This window comes from Anas platyrhynchos, chromosome 3, assembly GCF_047663525.1.
Source record: "Anas platyrhynchos isolate ZD024472 breed Pekin duck chromosome 3, IASCAAS_PekinDuck_T2T, whole genome shotgun sequence".
Taxonomy (NCBI): Eukaryota; Metazoa; Chordata; class Aves; order Anseriformes; family Anatidae; genus Anas; species Anas platyrhynchos.
This window is the reverse complement of record NC_092589.1, coordinates 26,898,553-26,911,621: the sequence shown is the minus strand read 5'-3', so window position 1 is coordinate 26,911,621 and position 13,069 is coordinate 26,898,553. Positions and strand designations below refer to the sequence as shown.

General features: G+C 49.1%; 1 long non-coding RNA gene across 1 annotated transcript in view; it reads left to right on the top strand.

The window, feature by feature from the left end:
• Positions 1–3,754: 3,754 nt before the first annotated feature.
• LOC113843132 (uncharacterized) overlaps positions 3,755–13,069 on the top strand; it is a 31,719-nt gene continuing 22,404 nt past the window's right edge. Inside the window, exons 1-2 of the long non-coding RNA XR_003496167.3 lie at positions 3,755–5,557; positions 5,660–8,398. This is a non-coding gene — a long non-coding RNA (uncharacterized lncRNA). The remainder of the gene's footprint in view (positions 5,558–5,659; positions 8,399–13,069) is intronic.

Genomic DNA, 13,069 nt, shown 5'->3' with positions numbered 1-13,069 from the left:
CTGGAAAAATCTTCCACTTTGACAAGTATGCATGTGTCTGTGTTGAGTCAGAACCTGGCAGAGCAGCTTTAGTACACATTTTTGTTATAAAGAAGTCCCCTTTGTCTTTTGTGACCCTAAAAATTTTCTGGCCTGAATATGCTCTGTGTTTCTCTCTCTCTCTTTTTTTTTTTTTTTTTTTTTTTTTTTTTCCACACAGAAAATGTAGGCACAGCAGTGTTGTATTCCATTGGGAATGTGGTATCTGGGGTCTGGGGAGGGAGGGTCTATTTTCCTACCTGCAACACTTTTCTTCACTGTTGTGCATCCTTTTATTTGCTGTCCAGCCAGCTTTTATTTAGTATACAAGTAGTGGTGCATGAAAACATTGCAAGCGCACCCCTGCGCATGCTCACACACAGCAATCGCATTTCCAGAAGTTTGCTGCAAGCATCACAAAAATTTTCTGCTGAACTTCTTGGCATACTTTCAATGCAAAGCTGGCAGCTATCACATGATGAATCCAGCCTACAGTGCGGAGGCCTCGGAGAAAAACAACGAGATCTGTGACACTAAGAAAACACAGTCGCAGACACCACAAAACTACGCTGGGACGGGCACCGTAGTTGTGGGGAGGGGTCATGGTCAAATATGCTATTTCAAGCAAAATCTGAGAGGAGGATGTGTTCTTAGCCACAGGAAGAGCGTTGTCTTAGTCAGAGCAGTTAATCATGCAACATGAGGAGAGATACATACAGTAAGCCCGCATGATTTCTCTTTCCAGCAGCTTTTTTCCTCGTCTGAAATGACTTGCATATATTTTCGTATTGCTAATTGCAGTACGGTAGCATCTGTGCTCTGGCCTTGCTGATGGAAACCTGGAGGTTCTCCGGGCCGTGTGAGCCATGCTGTTGTCACAAAGCTAACCTCCCTGTGCCTCTTTCAGGCAGACAGAGAGAAAGAGAAAAAAAATGTCCGGCTGACGTCAATGAAGACCACACTGCACTGGATAATATTACTGTGTGCCTCAACCACCCACTCCCTTTAATTTACTAGAAACTAAGCAAGCTGTTTTGAAACCCATAGCTTCCAGCGTGTTTGCGCTGCTCTCCCTCCACCAAAGGCCATTAATTGTCAGGAGCTTGAAAGCGACCTGATGCCTCGTTCAAAGCGCTGAAGCAGAGGGGATTTCCATGAGTAATAACTTCAGTCTGTGCCTGTGCAGCGCACCGTAGGCTAGAGTAAATTGATCCAGCTGCTTGCAAGGCTAGATGGAAAAGTGCCCGGGGGGGCCGGAGCACATCAGCAGATGGAGCTGGATGCTGTTGTCATCACGTGGGGCTCCCCAGCTGCTGGGCATGCTCGAGCTCGGCTTCCACCACGAGCGGGGCGCGCGCAGCCTTCCTGTCTGCGCTGACTTGCAGGGTGAGGCAAAGGCGCTAGCGCATGTTGCAACGTCTTCTCTTGTAATGAAAAGGATAATTTTAGATTAGCCAGAACTGTTGCTTTTTTTTTTTTTTTTTTTCACCATGGTGGTTTGTTTCTTTTCCTCCCCTCCCTCCTCAACGTCCCCGCCACACTGACCCCAGCGATTTGTGCGCGTGTTTTGCTCAGCAGCAGCCTTCTCTGTGACAGGGACTATAAAAGCTTCTGAGAGGCCAGCTACCTCTACAAATAATCAGAATTGGCTGGATTAACCTGTAACCCGAGGCGGCGAAAATACAGATTCCACTAGCCAGATGGCAGAGTTCAAAGATCCACTCACTTCCTGGCTGAGGTTGCACAAGTTAATTTTTATCCTTGTTAAAAAGAAATAAGAAGTGAAAACATAGCAATAAAATGTGTGCTGCTTGCTATCTCTGGTTTTAATCACACTTATTTTATTCCTTAGTGTTTTGTTATTAAGTAGGTTTGGGGGATGTTAGGAAAATACATTCTTTCTCTCTTCTGGAGATGCTTAAATCCTGCTTAGTTTCTTTGTATTTTGCTGGGGCGTTTGTGTGATCAATTCAATTTAGTCTGTTGGCAAGGAGCGCTAAATAGGAGGAACTAATTAAAATAGCCGGAATGCAATTCATTTTTTTTTTCTTTTCCTTTCCCAACTGAACAATTCAATTAGATTCACGGAAAAAAACTGCACAGTGAGTCTGCACCCTGGTCCTGGAGGCTTCCGCATGGAGGCCCCTGCAGGTTTGGAGCTGCTGGAGCTGGAGCCCTCTAGCAGAAACGGGGCATTTGGGCAGTGCTGCAGCACCAGGACATTGCTGCACCTCTCCTGAGGCAGTGCTTGTAAATGTGCTCGAGCAAGAGGATCAGGGTATCTAGTTCAGGAGGCAGCCCTCAGATCCTTGGCCCCGATTGCCCGACTTTCCTCACGAGCTAAGTGCTAATTGTGACACGGCAGGCTGCACAGCGCGAGGCTCAGATGTGTGCCTGAGCCACCGCTGTCATGTGGGTGCCGCGGGGCGTAAGCAAAGGTAGGTGGCTTGGCCAGCAGCGTGCAGAGGCAGGAGTGGAAGAATAAAGTTCATGGGTTGTTTTTGTGACGGTTTGTCCTCGCTGGCTGGGCCATTAATGAAAACAGACGTGGAGCTGCTGGCAGCATGTCGGCGAGCCTGCAGGTACCCTTCAGGAGAGCAGCACTGGGAGTTCCAGGCAGGGAGTTTATGATTAATTTTGCAGGCATTTATTGTGCAATACGAAATGGCCACCGGCCAGCTCAGAAGTTAAGCCAGAAGATGACTGTCAAATGAAACTGTTACGTTTGGCAGATCTTTCCAAAGCTGCTGTGCAAAACAGGCATATTGAAGCTAATTTCTGGATTTTCCAGATCCTCTGCACAGCTTATTCTTGTATCACGGTCCTCTTTGTTTTACCGTTTTCAGTGGAATAATTGGCTTTGACTTGCACGCTGTATAAATTTTAGGTCAGGATTTTTCCTACAGACAGCCCTCGCCGTGTGTCGCATTTGCCAGCATCCCTCTCCTTCTGGTAATCCCCCCCCGAAACGGTGCTGCGAGGAACCAGCCCTACCCCATCGCGGTTTCTGAAAACAAAACTGCCTGCTCCTTGAACAGCCCGTGTAGCCCAGATGGAGGTGAGAAGGGCACTAACACGGCAGCGGTGAGAAGGGAGCCCTGCCCTTGCAAGTAGCTCACAGGAGACATTTCCCTGCCGTGTGGCCGGCCCGAAGGTGAGGTCAGTCAGCGAGCTGTGTTTGGACACTGTCTGGCACAAACGCCCCAATGATAAAGCTTAATGTGTAACCAAGGGTTTTTTTCTTCTGTGTCAGCAGTTGGCAAGAAGACACTGTAAATAAGGATCCCTGTGAGTAAATAGATATGTGTGGAGAGGGGAGGGGAGCACCGCAGCGAGCAGTTTTGAAATTCATGCCAGGGTTGCTTCAAATGATAAGGTTGTTTGAGTAACCTGCAAACCATACGGATGCCCAGGTTTCAAAAACAGGAAAGCGTCTTGTTTAAAAACCTTCTAAGGCAACATGAGGGCTTAGAAAAGAAACTGGCTTTGTGGTTAAGTGATTGTACTTCCTTATTGATATAATGATTGAGCTGGTGCAAAGCCTGCTGGGATGGCGGTGCTGCGAACCGCAGGCCGAGCAGTTGTGATGACAAAGTTCTGCAACCGGCCGCGGGGCTTTCTGGAGAGATGAGAAATCTCAAAGTTTCCCTTTTCATTTCCTCTTGTGCTAGGCTGAAGTTGTTTCTTTTTTTTTTTCTTTTTTTTTTTTTTCTTTCTTTTTTTTTTTCCCCCTCACTCTTTTTCAGTAGTGTCCCAAGAAATAAGTACACAATCGGGTGGGCTGCCACCCTCCTTGCGTTGCCAGCTGAGCACCGGGGCAAAGTGCACTTTCCTGAAGGGTCTGGCCCTGGCTGCACAGGATTTGCTGATGTTTTTGTAAAGCGTGGTGGCTGTGTTTCTCCATAGATAAAACCGAGCTGCGTGCTTTCTGTTTGACCTTTGTTTTGGAGTAAGAACAGCAACACAAGAGAGCTGAATTGAAGTTTCCACGGGAGAAGGCGAGGCACGTGGTGCACGCGCGGGTGGACGTGCACGTGTACGGCCTGCCCCCTGCGGGGACCCTCCTCCTCGGGGACTTACAGCGCCGGTGCCTCGAAAACAACAGCCTGCCTTACCTGAAATGACACAGCTGAAACGGTTCCCAAACAGCGAGTTATTCGTTATCGGACGGGGGTGAAAGTGCAAAGCTGGGATCGAGGCTTTGCCTTCCTCAGCGGGCACCGTTTCCAGTCAAGGCCACGCTCCTTCCTCTTGGGTTTGGTTCGTCCCTTCCCTGAGCATGTGGGGCACATGCCCCTTCCCTAAGGGACATCTCCAGCTCCTCTCCCCGTGGAGAGGACATTTCAGCCTCCCCCTCGCATCTTTGTGCCTCCCATGGCATCGCCACGAGGCTGCTTTCCTCTCTGGCTGCAGGCTGTGGTGGAGATGCAGCCGCGATACGCTTGGTCCATAAGGATCCCGAGCACTGCATCCTGATTGCTGCTCAACCGAAATGTCAGTGGCTTCTCAGCCAGCTTACAGAAAAGAAAATATTTAAAAAACTTTAGGAAATTAATTTAACTGGACTTGGAGCAAAGTTTTTTGGCTAGAAATTCAGGCTCCGGCCAACACGGAAAGCTTCTGCCAACTCATTGCCTTGGTCCTCGAAGCCAGCAATGAAAAGAGAGCAAGGAGAAGAAGAAAAAAAAATCCCCTCCATTGCCCATTAGATTTAATTGTGCTTTTTTGTAAGCCTCATAAATCCTGCCCAAATCACGTCATCAAGCCACAGGGAAACTGAAACCTTGCCCAAGGCAGGAGCCAGCAGAGCTGTTCAGACTCGAAGGGTTGCACTTGGGGACAAGCTCAGCGCGCTGCGGTGCTGCCCTGAGCAGGGAATTGTTTGTGGGAGCCTGGGCGAGGGGCGGAAAGGCGGCGGGGAGGGGAGCGGGGGCTCCAGGAGCAGGACCGGGCCCCTGCCCTGCCTTGTTCCTCCGTGGGTGCCAGCAGAGCCGGGAGAGGAAGAGCAGCACGCGGAGAGGCAAAGCAGACATCCTCACCTCCGCCCCCGAGGAGGCCTTCAAAGGGCTTTTCCTCTGGAGGGGGGAGCCGGAAGGGAGGAGCGGGGATCCGCGCTGGGAAGGGCCCTTCCAAGCTCCTTATTTTTTCCTTTGGGCATGGGACGGGAGGAGGGGGGGAGGATTAAAACATGAAGGCGTCTGCACTGAGCTCTCAAGGGCTTTCCTCCCCTTCTCTCTTGCGGTGCTTTGTTGTGATGTTTCCACATGCAGCTCCCAGCAAGGAAAAGAGGCTTTTGGATCGGGGGAAGAGCATCCTTGTCGGCGCTCTCCTCTGGCGCGTGGTGCTCCCCTGGGACACCAGTGGCGTCTCCCCACAGAAAACAGGGGATCCCCCAGTCCCGGGATGGCCAGAAGAGAGCAGGAGAGCAGGGTTTGGCCTGAAGCAGTGGCTGGCCCTACACAGGGCATGTTTATTGCCCACGGAGGACAGATGTGCTGTCACCTCCTGCAGCCCTGCAATATACGCCCTACGGCTATAGGTAAAGGTAACCAGCGGTGCTTAGTCACCCACCTAAGGACTGCAGCAGAAGCCAAAAATGGTTGCTTATTTTCACTTGGCTTTTTTTTTTTTTTCTCCCCAGCTGAAATATGTGTAAAAAGCATAAGAGGATAAGGATCCCCCTGCCAAGCTTCGTGAGGAAGCCCCTGAGCTCTGCCACGTCCCGGCGCCCTGACCTTTACGTTCAGCCAGGCTTTACTCAGCCTCATCATTATTTTGGCTGCGTTTTTGCTGCAGAGGAATGCAGGTGTTTCCTCTGTTCCCACCAGTGTGCCCATGCTCTGATTTCTGAGAGGCCGGGGAGGCTGCTCATGCGTGTCGTGTCGTGCTCAAGGAGGCATCTGAGGAAAATGTGGATGCAGTTCAGGCAAATGACCAGGGGAACGATGCATTTGCATGCACTTGCATGTGAGTGTAATTTAGGCAGGCAACGTGTTGAGTTTGCTTGAAAATCTGGCCCATGTTTTTCCATTTCTGATTTTCTTTTTTCCTTAAGATAAAAAAAAGGCAAACACCTTGTTCTTTCATTTGGTCTGCAATAACCCGAGCTGGTTCCCTTGGAAAGCTTATTTATTCTCCTTGGCTGCTGAAGTGGATGCTGAATTTTGAGCATCCTGAGAAGAGACGGTGCGCAGATGGGATTCTTTGTTGCTGAAGTTTTTGTTGGACAATTATAAGGCTCATTTATATAGCTGTTTATATATTAAAATTGTTGGGTTGCCTGGGGCTACGGATAAGCGCTCCTTGTTTGACATATCTCTAAATAAATATAAAGGCACATTATTAATGGATACAGCTTTAAAAGCAAACACCCAGAGATGCACTTACAATAAGGGGAGGAAAAACCAAGGTTACATCATGTTGCTAGAAGCCAACTGCTTTGTTTTCTAAAATGTTTCTCTGTAGGACACAGATGATTTTTTGACTCATTCAGTGTTTGAGCATCCAAAAAGTCTCATGGTTGTTCCAGAATTCTTTCAACAGCATCCCGAATGGCATTAACAGACAGTTACACTATTTCACTGCCCAGCTTATCCCTTCCCCATGATGGACTCATGTTTGTCAGGGAGCTTTGGGAAGGAATATTCTGTATTTCTGAAGAGCGGTGTCCCTGCTGAGGCAGGACTCGGCTTTTTGGGGGCTTTTCAATCCACATCATTTTGCGATCTCAAGATGCGTGGCTGTCCCTGGGCTTGTGCAAATGAAAGTGCACCTCTGGGTGAGCACCAGGAGTCACCAGGAGGCTGAAGCTAGTTATGGCTGGCACAAGGAAGCATCTCCTAAGTTCACAGGGAACCATTTTTACTGGCAATCATGAACTTGATTGTGTGCTTTCTGCCACCCCTGCTGCACTCCTTCTCTGGAGGATGGTGTTTTCTTCCTCTTCCTCCTTCTCTCCTCCTCCTCCTGTGTGAGTCCGCCTCTGCTAACATCCAGCTCGGATGCTGAGAAAAGCCTGAGAACGGCAGCAGGGCACAAGCCCTCCAGCAGCCCTCTAACAGCATGGTGAAAGCTCCTGTGCCTCCTCGAGTGCTGTTTGTTCAGACATTGCCTCCGGTGTCCTGGCCAGGCTCCAGGGGGTTTTGCAACTCCACCTTCCAGCCATGCAGGGCTCATCCTGAATTCCTCTGGTCTCCCTCCCGCGGGCAGCTCTCCGTCAGCAGTGGGACGGCTCTCCTGAGATGAGGGACCGGACCTGGCTCTCCTCTGCGTGCTGCCAGCCCTTAGCTGTGACCCTCCTGTCGGACAGCCGCTCACCGCACGGGTCCCCACATGCTCAGGGGGCTTTGCCATGGTGCCCCCTCGGTGTACTCCTCAAGCAGGCGTGAAAAACTGCCCGGTATCAAGTTGGCCGTGTTTAACTTTTGGGTGCTTTGGTGACTTGCAGTCCTCCACTGCACGGAGGAGCTCTGGGGAAGGATGAAGGACACACAAGTGTTGGAAGCGCAGAGGCAGAGGATAAAAGGGCAGGCTGGGCTGATCAGGATCCAGCCAAAAAAATCTCCAAAGCAGCAAAACAGAGATGGAGAAAGGGTTGCCAGTGAGTCAGGGGGAAGGAACGGCAGCATTGTCTCTCGTTTGAGCAAAGTCTGTAATGGAAGAAGACTGAGTGCCAGGGAACTAATATCCCTCTGCAGCGATTGTTTGATCCTTCCCTTCCCCTCCAAAAAAGCAAGTTGCTGCTGGCTGGCTTGCAAGTAGAAAAACCCAGTCCAAGAAATAATCGAGTCTCTTGTGCCAATAAGCGCATCTGTCGGTGTGTCAGTGTTGATCCTTCTTCAGTACATGCCACATGCTCGTTTCTTTACACAAGATGGGCTAGAAGGGCCATTAACTAGATTAGGAATTCTAAGGCACAATTAAAAAACATGCTGCCTCTTTGCTTTAATCTTCCCTCCTTTCGCTCCCAGGCTTGTTTTCATGCCGGCCTGACACAGTCCTCAGTTGGCTGGCGGCGGGAGGCTATCATTGCACAACCCTGGCTGGTTTCTGAGCTGTGCAACACCCTGCAGCACCTCGGCAGCAGCACGCCGGCCCGCCAGGCTCTCCAGCAAAGGAGTAACCCCACCGGCTGGCAGAGCGAGAGCCGCATTTACCACCCGGGGGGGAAGAAGGTGTGAGCAGGAGAGGCTCGGATGGGCAGGAGCAGCCCTGCTGGGAGCCCTCCCGATGCCCCGAGCAGCATCTGGTGGCATGGGGGGCCGGCAGCCTGCTCGCTGGCACGGGGAGCTGCTCCTTAATTGCTGTGGCGTTGTGCAAATGCGGTGGGAATTTCACAGAGGACATAGCGTATTCTAAGATGATTGTTTTTATTCCTCGGGTAAGTGTTTTCCTCAAGCAGAACAGCATTTATTACTGTTATTAATGGCCTCACCGGTCCTCGTGCTCGTTCTGAATCTTTATGGCTACTGTCCTTGTACAACGCTGAAGGTACACAGACCCGATCCGGGACTGCCTGCATTGCAAACAGGTTAAGGGTTTGATTTTTGGCAGATTTGGGCACCGGGATATTTTTGCATTCTGCCCTGTTTTCTGTGCTGAAATGTCCTCCTCGTCACTGTGTGTGGAACACAGCAGCAGAATGCTTCCCTGCTGTAGGAAATGTGGGGCACTATAATCGCTCCGTTAATCCCTCCAAGATTTCAGAGATGAATGCCACACTTTCCCAGTATTTCTCTAGGACCCTATTTGCTTATGCTTTTTAAAACTCGACAAGATGTTTCCATATGGTTATGTTTAGGAGGCGTTATGGAGGCCTTTCATCCTTCTCTGAAGCACAGGATGAAGTATGGGTCACTTCTGGAATAAAGCAGTCAGACTTGTGATCCTGTCATCCACTACATCTAATATGGCAAATTCTGAGTTGCCATGAAAGCCATCGTCCTTTTTGGGACTAAATGACTTGGTGGGGTTGCTTTAAATGTTGAGCTACACCTATTTGATACTGGTTTGGATGAAAGAACAAGATCTTTCACTCTCCTTATGGTGGAGTGCCAGCAAGGTTTAAAATTAATATCCACCGACATTAGAGAGGGAAGGAAATGAAAGAAACATTTCTTCCCCAGAACCAGCCCTGCTTTCCTGCCTATTCCATAACTGCATAGCTGTCTGTCACATTTGGCACCAGAAAACATTAAAAAGTTTTTAAATACCAGGAATTCTTCTCTGTCTTTAAATGTAGACCAACAGGAATGCAATGGAAAAAGAGCAAAAGGCAACAGAGAACCGAGCCAGTCAAGTAGTTAATGTGGCTCTGTGTAGAGCATTTCTTCCTGCTTGATGAAAGGCACAAAATATCCATCCCATCTGCATCTGGAAGAACTACTGCAAGGTAGCAGGCACTGCCCCTGGCCTGCTGTGTCCTGGGATCTGGAGAGGAGCCTGGGGCTGGGGGACATGGGCTCAGCCTCCAGCTTTCCACATTTGCTCCAGATCACCAGCAGATTCCAGCAGCTTGGGAGAGCTGCCTGGAGATGCCTGTGGTCTTACTTGCTAGAAATACCGTGCACCTATCGTATTCACTGAGTCTGAGCACAATAAACCGTGGTAAATCAGGCTCCTGGCTCTCTGAACGCAGACATCTCAATGAGCAGAGGCTCTCTCAAGAGATGTTTTTCCCAGCTATGGAAAGGGGAATAACTACATTACAAGAGGGGCAGTTAAATCATTTTTTTTTCTTTTTTTTTCTTCTTTTTTGTAAACTGCTTCGTAGCTTTGGAGAGGAAGCCATTACGGGAGTACAAATTACTCTTTATTTTTTATTTTATTTATTGCCTCATTTTCAAATAATGAAATTCTGAACATACCTCCTCGCTAGCTGCTGAAAAATAAGGAAATGCGAGAGGATTCTTAATGATGCTAATAAAGCCAGCTGAACGCTTTGCCAAAGTATATTTTTTTATTGCAAAAATACCATTTTATAAATACAAATGGTCTTGATAGGATTGCATTGGTTGCGATACAAATTTGTTTAGAAAAATATACAGACCAAATTATTTTGTATGAAATGCTCCCTTTTTGTCTGGCTGGAATGAGGCACTTTATTTCAGAATTTCATTTTGGGATTACTTTTTTGTTGTTGTTGTTTTGGACACTTTAGTTTATATTCTATAATAAAAATACAAAAAATAAAAAAAGGAGATGTGATTTTAATGCAAGTGGAATGTATTAACATAGAGTACGTCTTGATGACCTTGTGGGTCCCTTCCAAGGCATGATATTCTACGATTCTATGATTTTGTGCCAGTGGAAACTACAATTAGTGGGAAAAATTCAGCTATACTGGTGGTCCTGTCTGCAGCCTCGTTGACCTTCTCCGCTAGGGAAGAGACTGGAAGCTCACTGGAGTGTCCAAAGCAGCCTTCTTTGCTTCTTCTGCTCTATCCTTCTTGTTCTTAATGCCCTTTTTGTCTAGCAGGTAACATGATTTGAAGCCCCAGTTCAAAGGTTTCCTTTGGGCTGAGGTGGATTAAATGGGACCTCCAAGTGGAGCATGGGTTTTTCACTTATCTTGAAGATTTGGTAATCGTGGCTGTGGGGTGTGGGTGAAAATCCACCCCTGTTGCTCCTCTCTGCCATTTGTTTCCCTCTGCCCTGCAGCACTGAGCTCGGTGGCCTTGTTTTGCTGAGGGCTGAGTGTCCAGGGCTGAGGACACTTCCAGCACACAAGGAATGCTCCTGATGCATTTTTGGGAAAAGGGATGTGGAAACACCTGCCCTTGGTAGCCACCAGGAATAGAGTGGGAAAAGGGATGAGATAAGGTGGAGCCTCACTTCTGATCGATGAGTGCTGGGGGAGCTGAGATGCTGTGAGTGGGATGGAGTCCAGGCAGAACACTGGTGTGCTCACTGCTGAAACCCATGCTGCTCTTTTGCTTTTGCAGGAAAAAATGGATTATGTGAGTGTCCACAAAATGTGCTCTCTGTCTGGCATTGTCTGGTTTGGAGAGGCGTTTTGGGGAGGGAGGGAGCTAGCTCTCTGTGCATCAGCAAGTCACCCGCTGAGGATGTGCTCAGCTCATCTGGTCCAACCACCCCCCTACCACCAATGTCACCCACTAACCATGTCCCTAAGCACCATGACCAACCTTTCCTTGAACACCCGCAGGGGTGGTGACTCCACCACCTCCCTGGGCAACCCATCCCAGTGCCTGACTTCTGAAAAATAACCCATCACCCACAGAGGAATGGGTGTCTGAGGGGAGACCTCAGGGTGCCAGGTAGCACCCAGACCACAAGGCAAGCATGGGTCTGGATGGATGGGAGCACGGGCAGACTCCCAGACATCAGCATCGCTTGGTCACCCAGTCAACCCCGCTGGCACCAGGGAGCCTGGCACAAGCTGTTTGCAAGCCACTTGCCTGCCAGGATTGGTCAGCCAGAGGGAGGGATGTGCTACCTGTGGTGACGTTTATAAAAGCGCACCCCTGGACACAGCCAGACGCGAACCCCCGCCTGTCCCAGCCAGAGGCACCGGCATGTGCAGCTAACCACTCGCTCGCACCGCAGCGCAGCCAGGGGCACCCCGCGCCCGCTGTGCTCAGAGCTGCACCTGCTTTATCTGAGCTGCCGATGTGCTTTTCCTGGAACTGAACCCCCAAAGGATGTTGCATGAAACTTGTAAACCGAAGTAAGGCCTCTTTGTCTTGTGACGCTTGTTTTAATTTTACTGTGGGCTGCCATGAAAATAATTTGTGATTAAAATTGAAAGCTCCCTTGCAGCAGCTGCCAGGGTGGGGGGTGTTGGAGGCGATTCCTCTGGGGTTACTTAACTCCCAGTCCTCGTTTTTTCCGCTTAGATCCAAGTGGAAGATCTATTCCCAGATCTAGTCAGGGTAGACCGCCTTGCACTTGGCAAGGGGTGACTACCGGCGCTGTGACAAGCCCTAGGAGTCAAGGAGGAGAAAGCAGCCCTTGTACGATTTACCTTCATACTGCTGCAAGCTACCGAAACCTTTTGTAGGAGAGGAGTAAGCTTGACTTAACGAATTTACCAAAGCTCACGGGTCTGTGGTAAGAAGCCAGCACAACAGGTCTTTGTGAGAGGTGGATTTATGGCACATAAATAAGTTAGTGTGCTAATTGTAGCTGGTGTCAAAGGTAGCAGGCTAACTGCTAAAAAAAAAGGGCTCGCAGGGTGATTTATTTGGGTTATTTTGCACAGACTTGTGTGAAACACGTTAATAGATCCTCTGCCTCCCTTCCCCACAGCCGTAATAGTAAGAACAATGAGCAGCATTAAGTGCAGGCTAGCCCACGTTTCCTCCCAGGAGTGCAGGGCTGCAGCAACCAGAAATCATTACACGGGGAGAGAGAAAATGACTTTTGGCTGCCTCCGAGCCCTCATGTCAGTGTTGTTCTGCAATCTCTGTGCTGAATGGAAACTGTTTCCTTTCCACAAGCTCTAAGCTTACAGACTGGGTTTCCTGCTTTCCTGTTAGTGCCTCCACCTACCCAGACAGCTCTGACACTTCAGACTTACTGATCAGCTATTTTCTACCACAGCTCTTTTAGCGAAGGTTTTACACGTTGTTGTAACAGCTGACTAAGCAGTGAGCCTGCAAGTGAAAGAAACGAATGTAGGGCTTTTTTGTTCGGCTAACTGACAAGGCTCTACCTCAAAACAGCGAGGCATTTATCTGTGCTAGCAGCCTGCTAGGTGGACGGGCTGGCGCTTAGCGCCGCTCTGGGAGCTGGGAGGCACACTGTGTCAGGGCTCCCAGGTGGAGGAAAATGGCACCAGGATGGTTCAGATGCCTGAAGACACTTGCAGCTAAAGGTACTTTGAAGTGCCGAAGAGAGACGTGCAGGGGACATTTGCATCGTGAAGCAACGATGGGAATAAATGCTGAATGTGCGCCAGCTTTAAAAATAGTATCACATGCAAAAGCAATTAATACTTAGGAGAAATTTTATAGAGACGGACTCTGTGGACCACAACTATGAAAGTAAAAAGTGATTTTCATATCAGAAAGTCTGTCATCTCAGGATG